The sequence below is a fragment of the Amblyraja radiata genome, chromosome 1 (genome assembly GCF_010909765.2).
Source record: "Amblyraja radiata isolate CabotCenter1 chromosome 1, sAmbRad1.1.pri, whole genome shotgun sequence".
NCBI classification, from domain to species: domain Eukaryota; kingdom Metazoa; phylum Chordata; class Chondrichthyes; order Rajiformes; family Rajidae; genus Amblyraja; species Amblyraja radiata.
Window position 1 is genome coordinate 21,578,214 of NC_045956.1, and position 6,039 is coordinate 21,584,252.

The window sequence follows — 6,039 nt, forward strand, 5'->3', positions numbered from 1 at the left end:
GTTGCCTCAATACGGGAGTGTTGGCCCAGACCCGCAGCCAGCATGAGGGGATGCCCAGGCCCCAGCTCAACTCTGCCTGTGCCGCCAGCAGGACGGGCGTAGTTGAGCTGGAGTTGGTGCTTCTTTTCCGTGCCGCCTGCGGGCCTGGGCTTAAGCTGCGACGGGCCGGCGGGACAGGCAGAGCCGAGCTGGAGCCGGCGCCACCCCCTCCGCGCTCCCGCCGGCCCGGGACCACCCCGGATGTCCTTTGCCACCCCCGGACGGCAAACTCGGGAGGGGATGGGGACAGCCCAGTGGCGACTGGTTAGGGACCAGACGCAGGTCTGCACCCATGCAGTGGCAAGGCCGCCGAGATTGTTTATCCCGAGCGACCCATGACCTGTGCATGCGCGGTCGGAATACCGAACTAGCTTCAAAATGAGGCTGACAATATCAACATTTATTGCCAATGCCAACGCAACCGTGTACTGAGGTGACATTGTGAGTAAACTCTAAAGGTGAGTGCGGAATCACATATAATACGCCAGGTTTCTGTCGCTAAACAGCTGTCAAACAGAAGATCGCACGACCTTTAGCATTTCTTTCTGTGTGTAAGAAGCATTAAGACGGTATTTCACATCTGAGCGGCTTAAGAGAAATTGAAAACATCGTCCTCTACTTAACAGATTGAGAGAAAGAAACCGCGAGGAAGACAGAGACGGAGAAGGAACCTCGCTCGAAAAATCCAGACACGGAGATAACATGTCTGAGTAATAATGTTTCATGACGGATGAAGGACTGGTTCTGTCCATCATCCAGCTGCCGGTGGGTATAGGTGTTCGATCGGGTAACTTCAAACATGTATTAGTGAATGTTACAGCGGGATCTTTGGGCAGCTGTGCTTAATGTCAATGGGAACGACAATAAACGCGTTTGATTGGGAAACATGGCCACGAGCCAAAAGTATGTTCCTGCCAAGGATCGAACTGGCGACTTTTCGCGTGTAAAGTCGCTGCAAATGAAAAGTAACCGGTGCACAGATCCCGGTTCATGTAGAACATAGATACCTCATGGAACTTGGATACCTCATACCTCAAAAACGCAGAGGGAAGGAGGAAATTAATGGAAGGTGCACGCTTGTGGGAAGAGGCAAATATTGGTGAAATATTTCAAAGCGTTTCTGTGGCTTACCAGCAGTAAAATTGTGGCAACCGTCTGCACCATAACACCACCAAATCTGGCTGCGTTGGTTTGGTGTTGTATAATTGTATTACCCGTTTTGCTCACTCATAGACTCACAGAGTGATACGGGTGGAAACAGGCCCTTCGGTCCAACTTGCCCACACCGGCCAACATGTCATAGCTACTCTAGTCCCACCTGCCCGTGTTCGGTCCAAATCCCTCCAAACTTGTCCTATCCACGTACCTGTCTAACTGTTTCTTAAACAGTTGCAATAGCCCCGCCTCAACTACATCCTCTGGCAGCTTGTCCAATACTCCCACCACCCTCTGTATGGAAAAGTTACCCCTCAGATTCCTAGTAAATCTTTCCCCCTTCACCTTAAACCCATGTCCTCTGGTCCTCGATTCCCCAACTCTGGGCAATAGACTGCATCTACCCGATCTATTCATGATTTTATGCACCTCCAAAAGATCACCCCTCATCCTCCTGCGTTACAAGGAATAGGGTCCCAGCATGCTCAACCTCGCCCGACACCTCAGACCCTCGTTCTGGCAATATCTTGGTAAATCTAATGATCGTGGAAGTGTTGCGTGTAACATTTCAATCCCAAAGACCCTGGGACTTCCTTTATGTTGACTTTCAATTCTGAGGTATACTTCACCAATTCCAGAGATTGCACGTCTTGTAAATCCCACATATCTCCCACTCTGTCACGAAACCCAAACACACCATCCTTGGAAGAACGGGCCATGAAGAAAATCAAGACACGGAGGTGTCGCTACAAGAACTGCAGTGTGGTATATTTATGTGGGCTAGGGGTTAGGGGTTATGAGAGCTACTCAATCACAAAGAGATTATCGTCCTGTTGACAATTCATGGTTAATACAGCTAGCTTGGACTTCATGGAATTTACATCTGGATCATTGATTAATTCCCTCTGCAAAATCAAATCCATTCGGTGGACGATTCTGCTGCCGATCACGCTCTCGTTTCACCATCTTCGGGGCATCATAGTTCTCCACATCACTCGGATAGTCTGCATGAAATTACAAAGCAAGAATGTATCAATTGATCGCTTGGTAAAGCGAGCAAGAACAAGTAGAAATCATAAAATAAAGTATTTTGTTTTACTGGGACTAACCCTGAGACAGATATGAACCAAAACAATTCTGGGCTAATGGGTACTTTGAGATGCCGAAATGCAGAGGCTTCTTGTATTCAAAAAGGTGGCACAAGCATTTTATACAGAAATGAGCATTCGGCTCGGGAATATAATACGTGGACACATAAATAGAAACAGAAACATAGGAAAATAGATGCAGGAGTAGGCCATTCGGCCCTATGAGCCAGCACCACCATTCGTTGATCATGGCTGATCATCTAAAATCAGTTCCCCATTCCTGCTTTTTCCCCACATCCCATGATTCCATTAGCCCTAAGAGCTCAATCTATCTCTCTCTTGAAAATATCCAGCGAGTTGGCCTCCACTGCCTTCTGTGGCAGAGAATTCCACAGATTCCCAACTCTTTGGGTAAAAACGTTTTTCCTCATCTCAGTCCAAAATGGCCTACTCCTCATTTAAAACTGTGGTCCCTGGATCTGGACTGCCCCAACATCGGGAACATTTTTCCTGCATCATGCCTGTCCAATCCTAATGTTTCTATGAGATGAAGGGAAGGGAATATGGAGAAGATCCAGGGTGGGCAAAGTATGGCGATGGTGGTGGTAAGTGGACTTAGAGTGGAGAAAAGAGGAAGTGGTACCAATATGTAACTGTGCGTTTGTGACCGTGTGTTTGTAGGGGGGGGGGGCGGGGGGTGGAGAGGGGGAGCGAGAGGAGGAGTGAATGGGAGAGAAAGTGGGGGAAAGAAGGGGGTTGAGGGTCAGAAGGGACAGAGAGAGGGAGAGGGTGTAGGAGGGGAATGGGGAAAGGCGAGAGAGAGAGAGAGAACGAGAGAGGGAGATAGAGAGAGATGGGCTTGATGGAGAGAATGGCCTCATTTAGTAACGTCATTTCACAGCTCCGACTTGTAATGCAACATGAATCATGGGCAGCCCCCCCCCCCACTTTTTTTGGCTAGATATGTTTCAATGTCTCCAGCTTTGGACGAGGTGCTACTGTGCTCTGAACAACATAGTCCTGGGTGTTGGAGAGCCGGGACGGAGGGAGGGATGAAAGTAGAAGCACTGGCGGGGGCAGATGCGGACGGGGAGCCAGGGCTGGCGAGTGTTTGCTCCGGCCATGGAGCAGCCTCGGTGCAAGAGTCACGGGCCGCCAGAAGCGTTGCGCCACTGCCGTGAGAGCCTCTGCGCCAAATTAGCACTGGTGACCGGCATGGACCAGGTGCATCCTGGAGAACAACCAGTGGCTGCTGGAAGTAGGTACCAAGCACTGGGTCGCAGCGGTGGAAGATAGTGGCCTTCAAATGGGGGTGGTTGGAGAAAGCACCCTGCTTGCCTGCTAGATTTTCACTTACTGTAACTGCAGGAAAAATGTTCCCGATGTTGGGGGTGTTCAGAACCAGGGGTCACAGTTTAAGAATAAGAGGTAGGCCATTTAGGACTGAGATTAGGACAAACTTTCTACACCCAGAGAGCTGTGAATCTGTGGAATTCTCTGCCACAGAAGGCAGTGCAGGACAATTAACTGAACGTTTCAAGAGAGAGTCACATTTAGCTCTTAGGGCTAATGAAATCAAAGGATATGGGGAAAAAACAGGAAAGAGGTACTGATTTTAGATGAACAACCATGATCATATTGAATGGCAGTGCTGGCTCGAAGGGCTGAATGGCATGTTCCTGCACCTATTTTCTATGTTTCAATACTTGAGTATATGGCAATAAAATTTGACCACTTGATTTTGAAGCATTCATGCATGGTGAAGATATAATGTAGTCATAGAGTGATACAGTGTGAAAACATGCCCTTCGGCCCAACTTGCACACACCCGCCAAAATGTCCCAGCTACACTACCTGCTTTTGGTACATATCCCTCCAAACCTGTCCTATCCATGTATCAGTCTAACTGTTTCATAAATGTTGGGATAGTCCCTGCCTCAACTACCTCCTCTGGCAGCTTGTTCCATACACCCAAGTCAAGTCAAGTTTATTCGTCACATATACATACGAGATGTGCAGTGAAATGAAAAGTGGCAATGCTCGCGGACTTTGTGCAAAAAGACAAACAAACAAACAACCAAACAAACTACAAACAGAATGTAACAGAATCACATATTCTTTCCCATATTGAATATTGTGGGCGGAAGGAAAAGGGGAAAAAACAGCAATTTAAAAAAAATCAGTAGAGTGGTACAGTAAAGTTAATCCCTGGTGAGATTGGAGTTTACAGTCCGAATGGCCTCTGGGAAGAAACTCCTTCTCAACCTCTCCGTTCTCATAGCATGGCAACGGAGGCATTTGCCTGACCGTAGCAGCTGGAACAGTCCGTTGCAGGGGTGTAAGGGGTCTCCCATGATTTTATTGGCTCTGGAGTTGCACCTCCTGATGTATAGTTCCTGCAGGGGGGCGAGTGAAGTTCCCATAGTGCATTCGGCCGAACGCACTACTCTCTGCAGAGCCTTCTTGTCCTGGGCAGAGCAATTCCCAAACCAGATTATAATATTTCCGGACAAGATGCTTTCCACAGCCGCTGAGTAGAAGCACTACCCACCACCTTTTGTGTGGAAAATGGTACTCCTCAGATTCCTATGAAATCTTATCCCCGTCACCTTAAATCTGTCCTCTGGTCCAAAATTCACCCACTGTGGGCAAGAGACTCAGTGCATTGAAATATATATTTCTAATGCATTTTAGATTCCTCAAAAGTCTTACTTTAAAAAAAGTAACGTTTCCACAAACATATACCCCCTTTATTAATGTTATGGTTTGATGATTCTAAATTCAAATCAAAATGAAATATGTCAAAAGGTGAACGCATACTTTCAAAATACTCAGATTCTTTCCCCCGAGCTAAACATAATTTGTATGACTTTGCAAAATCAGGAAATGTTATGATTATTTCTTGTCCTTTTATCCAACTACAAACAAAAAAATAGCACTTGAAATTATATCACATTTAAAAGTTTTGTTGTTAAATTCTCTGTACCGTGGAAGGAATTGGCGTCGATCAGGGGGTTGGGTGGAGGATATATCCCCCCGCTTTTTGAGCTGGGGGATGGCCTGTATTATTATCCCCCGGTTTTTGGAGGTCGAGCAATACCAAAAATAATAATCACCTGCTCCCATCTCTCATGTTGGCCCTAAATATTCTTAAAAATACTTCAAATAAAAAAACATTGAAATCATACCTCTACAATGCACTAATCCTGGTTTAATTCTTGAGACGATGGTGTTTACGTTTACAATTATATATATTTTACCACGCAGTGATCACAGAACCAAATGGACACGTACCAGACCCCCCTGCCAGTTGAACGGTGACTTGCGCGGTCACCAGCAGGATCCCGACCATTAACTGTAGAGGCTTCATCGCTTTACACTGAGTTCCTCACAGTGTGGATCAGACAGTTGGAGTAGTAGTGTTCTGTGCATGGTCTCCGAGTTTATACTGAATTTACCGCCCTTCAGAAGAGGTTCCCCCTCCTTTGTGTCCTGGATCACTTGGCAGTCGGCGCATGGGATTGGTCTCCAATCCACAGACAGCGCTGGTGCAGTTCAGTAACGCCCCAGGTCCTAACCAAAGATCCTATAGTTCCTCTAGTATCTTTGCTCCTAACATCGTAGCTCGTCAGTAATCGCGTGTCAAGTACATAAACTGGCGCGGCGGGGACCTACCCATCCATGTTTTGAGAGGTGGGGGACAACCCCCGCCGTGTTAACAGCAAAACCGCCCGGGAATGACTGCAGTTCCCAGGTC

General features: G+C 47.3%; 1 long non-coding RNA gene across 1 annotated transcript; it reads right to left on the reverse strand.

The window, feature by feature from the left end:
- Positions 1–1,939: 1,939 nt before the first annotated feature.
- LOC116969705 lies at positions 1,940–5,658 on the reverse strand. The gene is made up of 2 exons (XR_004410990.1): positions 5,577–5,658; positions 1,940–2,198 (listed from the first exon to the last, which is right to left on the reverse strand). It is a non-coding gene; the product is annotated as an uncharacterized LOC116969705 (long non-coding RNA).
- Between the last annotated feature and the right edge of the window lie 381 nt (positions 5,659–6,039).